Below are 4,474 nucleotides of genomic sequence, written 5' to 3'. Positions count from 1 at the left end.
TCAGAGAAAGAAACAGGCCATTTAAATTCAAGCAGCGTAGCATCTTCAGGCGGAAAGGCTATTTTTAACTTCACATGTAGCTTAATTTAGAAACTGAGCAGTTGAAGTCCTTTTTTTTCCCCCTCTAACTGTAGATTTTTTTTTTTATAATGGTTGTAGATACCCTTGTGTGAAGATACTGAATAGAATAAAAAATACATTATCCTGAGCTTCAAGGTCATAAAAATACACTGCCAAACAAAGCAGCTTTATGGCAGTATTGTCATACATATGTACACAAGGAGATTAGATTAGGTCAATACACTATTTTGTAAGTGTAAGGGCCACTTTGGCAATTTGTCAGGATCTTGCATTTTATTTTTATATACATTTATGCAAGATCTTACCCAGATCAGTATTATTTTATGTAGAAAGTGCTGTAATTTCATGTAGCCCTGTACAACACACGATAAAGAGCGAATAAATTTCAGTGGTTTCTAAGGGAGAAATATTTATGAGAAAACTGGCACTGATTCTCTGCATTGATTTTTCTGAACCAGCTTCTTGATATTTGGCTTTGTTAGTAAGTTAATCACAAGAATTGAGAACCTCATCTTGTTACAGAAGATATTCAGAACTAAGAATTGCAGATTTCACTCTATTAGCTGATTACAGGCTTTTTAATGTATTCAGATTCAGAATATGAAAAAATCCGCTCACAAATGGAAGTACTTCCAAGATGGCTTGTTGCAAACAGTCTTCTTGCATAATTGCATGCTCTGTGTCACTCAACAGTCATCTATTGAATTTCAATAGTATTTCAGCATAAAACTTGATTCTAGCTGAATTTTACAGTTTACCTGTTCAAGCTCAGCCAAAAAGGATTCTGAAAGCTGTTCTAGTTGCATAACAATAACAAAAAGCAAAGAGAGACATGTGCCATTGCGACAGAAATAATTGGGTTATTAATAAGCAGAATGTGACATGGAAACTCAGCTCTATTTCTGAGCATAGTGACACCTTCACCATTAACTCTTGAATGCCCTCCGGCACACACAAATTTTTTTAGTCTCTGAAATTTTGATTAAATGGTTGTTCGAATACAGAAAGGGTAACTTTTTCTGCAGCTACCTGAAATCCTGCATTTATAAGTGAAATCTTCTGCTGCCATTTATTCTTTAACTTCTGACAGCTAAAATTAGAGGCTTTCATTCCATTGTTTTTATACACAGAGAAGCATGATGTAATGTAGTAAGAACATCACAAAACAAGTTAGAAATTAAGAGTTATAATCCTTTAGGTTTAATGGAGGTTAAAAAATATCTTCTAGAGCTAAATTCCTGAATTGCCCACTTTGGGTGAGGATTCTTTCATCTTCATCTGAAGCATTTGTTTTTGAGGAATGCTCCTTTCCCTGGCCACTTTCTACATGGAGGCAATATGGGAGTTAGTGTAGAAGCTGTTAGAGCAGTCAGGCTCTACTAATGGGTTTCCCTAATTCTCTACTGGACGGATAAACCAGAATTAATTTAGTCTCTGAGAGGTATTTTAATAGTGCTAGCAGACTAAGAAATTCAGAGTCTGAAGTGCAGTTTAGATTGAGAATTTTAATTTAGAATCCCTTCTAAAAAAAAAAAAAAGGATTTTTATTGTTATAAAGCAGCACCAATATTTGTTGAAATGTTTGAACTTTATAGAGAACATGTTTTTCTCATCAAAGGCTTGATCTGAAGCTAATAGTAAAAGAAACATTCAGCACTCATTATCCTTTCTTGTTTTAGGTATGTTGGTATGCTGTCAGGAGGCAGGATTCAGTTTGCCTGTTAAAAAGAGGTTTAAAAAAAGATTAAAAGCCATCCAAAAGGAGCAGTGGAGTTGTCAAGAAAAAGCTGAAAGCTTACAGAATCGAGGGTAGCATTTTTGTTCTTAAAGCAACACAGGATATACTTTAAATAATTTGCTGAATGACTGTATGAAATCTAATCAGCCCTAAATGATAAATGTCCATTTGTATTTGCTTTGTTTTCATTCAGTTTGTAGCAAAAGGGAAAGCAGTTGTTTTGAGAGCAAATAGCAATTCTGTCTTCAGTCTTTCTCACTCTTAAAAGCAGAATGCAGCTGTGGAGAATGATGGTGACACGCAGATGAAGCTTAGGTAAAGCTAGACTTTGAGATATGACTTTGAAGCAAAGCTAGCGTTTCCAGAAGAACAGCAGTGAGATACTCAGAATTATTTTTAGCAGATTTCTTCCATTTTAGGCCAAACTCCTCTGATGGGATTATAATTATAGTTACATGTGAGACTGAACTAGAAAATTGACTTCTTTTTTGTTTTGGATCCAACATAATGATAATAATTAGTTCTTATTTAGTACTTTTCATCCATAGATCTCAAAGTGTTTTATAATGAAGGTCAATATCATGGCCTTATTTTACAGAAATGGAAGCACAGAAAAGTGAAGCGAATGCCTAAGATCAACCAGCAGATTGGTGATAGAGCCAGGAATAGACCCAAATTTTGTAACCCAGGTCTAGTTCTCATGCTCTCCCCACCTATCAAACCAAAGCAATACTTACATTTTTATCTGCGGATCTGAAACAAACTTCATCATATCATGGACTTGAATTGCTGATAGTGTTTCAGATAGTGGTGATATTAAAATCCAGACATGAAAAAAAAAGGGGGGGCTCAAATTTTCCTACCTTGTGATTTCCTACAAAATCCTTACCTAAATGTCCAGACAGATTCTTGTCCCAGAAACATAAGTAATCAGAGCAAGCATTCAGGTACTAGCCTGCCAAGAATGACAAAAATTCCTATGAAGTGGGATGGCTGGATAGACTATCCCCAGGGTTTCATTAGCAGCCTGCTAGGACCTGCTTAGTACCCATGCAAGTTCTTCACTTTGTTGTCAGAGGGACTGAGATTTGCATATGCTTGAATGTGTAGTATTCTGCTGTATATTGTGTGTCTTGACACTTTTATAAATCTTTAGCGTGGTGGACTCCACGTCTCTCCCTCGTATGCTGCCTGCGGGGAATGTTCTCTGCAGCCATTTACATCTCTCTGCCCTCCCTGAGAGATGCTGACATTTGCTCCATGACAAAGCAAGCCTGGTTTCCCTCTGTTTATGCCTTTTCTCATCTAGGATGCTACCAGCTGCTATGCCTGGGTCACTGGTGAATCGTATCTTTACGAGACTTGGTAGTGGTCCATACTATAATGTGCAGGCTGGATCTGAACCTGATACATCCAGTAAGGTCTCTGAGAGAGAGGGACCCACGCTGCTGGGGCCTCCTGACTTGTTTCTCTGTGTCTGATCCCAAAACAGTGATTACAATCATGGCCTCCAGACTTTGCTGCCTATCTATACAGCCAGCGTTACTGTTTTTGTTGGCAGGGAATCACATGCTTAAAATACCGGGTCTTCCATATGAATTTTACTACAGTTTCTGTGCTTAAGGATTTCAAAAGTTCAAGCCATAAGCCTTCTACGTCCGTGTCACTTGTTATACTTTGTAGCTCCACAAAGAAAATGCATCAATACTTTCCGTGCCCTCAAGTCACAGGAGGACACACGGTAGACTGGGGGTTTTATAAAACTGTCTTCTCAGAAATGGGAAATTGATTTTATCAAAGTGTGACAAATTACAAGAAGTAAATGAGTTGATATGCAGGTGAAATACGGGAGACTGTAACAGTCATACTGTGTATCTGATTAATTATAAAAATACAGTATGCTATGCCTATATAGGGATTTTCACACATCAATATGTAAGCAGTTCATAAACATATGTAGGCATCATTATCCCTTGTTATAGGTGATAGGGACATTTTCATCTTGGAGAAGATGGTCATAGATGAGGTACTAAGAGTAGTCACATTTAGGAGCACATGCTCACCAGAGGGTATCAAAGATTGAGACACTGTTTAGACATGCAAACAACCAGAAGTATCAGAGCAGGAAAGAGTGTGGTTGAACCAGTGAGTACATTGATAAGATCTGCTACGTTTAGCTTCAGCAAAATTTATGAAAGTCATAGAAATAGGGTGCAGAAATGCAAGGTAAGACGTGTAAGGCACTTACATCTCTCTGACCTCTGACCATCTCTCTAACTGCCTAACCTTATCTGTCTAAGTTGGTGCCTAAATGAGGAAGACAATTTTCCTGGACTACTGAGATTAACTACAGAGAAAGTTCTTTCGGAAAGTAATTCAGAATCCACAAGTATGGCTCCTGCTCTGAATCACTTCTAGAGCAGCCTGAGGCTCTTTGCTGGCTATATAGGATACTTTGTTAAATTAACTGCCTGCCTTAAGCACCTGAGCTAGGTATTAAATTTAGGCAGTGTAAAACCCAGTCCCTGTAGCGTCACTGCAAAGGCAACTTCATAGGTAGGACTACAAATCTGATATTGGCAATGTTCTTTCTTCCTATGCCATCACCGTAGGAAAATTGCATTTTCCCCTCAAATTTCCCTTTCTGGTCTCTAT

At 37.8% G+C, this 4,474-nt stretch overlaps 1 long non-coding RNA gene across 1 annotated transcript; it reads right to left on the bottom strand.

Moving 5' to 3' along the window:
* Positions 1-1,566: 1,566 nt before the first annotated feature.
* On the bottom strand, positions 1,567-2,616 carry LOC135329208 (uncharacterized). The gene is made up of 2 exons (XR_010390578.1): positions 2,557-2,616; positions 1,567-1,799 (listed from the first exon to the last, which is right to left on the bottom strand). It is a non-coding gene; the product is annotated as an uncharacterized LOC135329208 (long non-coding RNA).
* Between the last annotated feature and the right edge of the window lie 1,858 nt (positions 2,617-4,474).

The sequence above is a fragment of the Dromaius novaehollandiae genome, chromosome 9, assembly GCF_036370855.1.
Source record: "Dromaius novaehollandiae isolate bDroNov1 chromosome 9, bDroNov1.hap1, whole genome shotgun sequence".
NCBI lineage: Eukaryota > Metazoa > Chordata > Aves > Casuariiformes > Dromaiidae > Dromaius > Dromaius novaehollandiae.
This window is presented reverse-complemented; position numbering and strand designations above follow the sequence as displayed.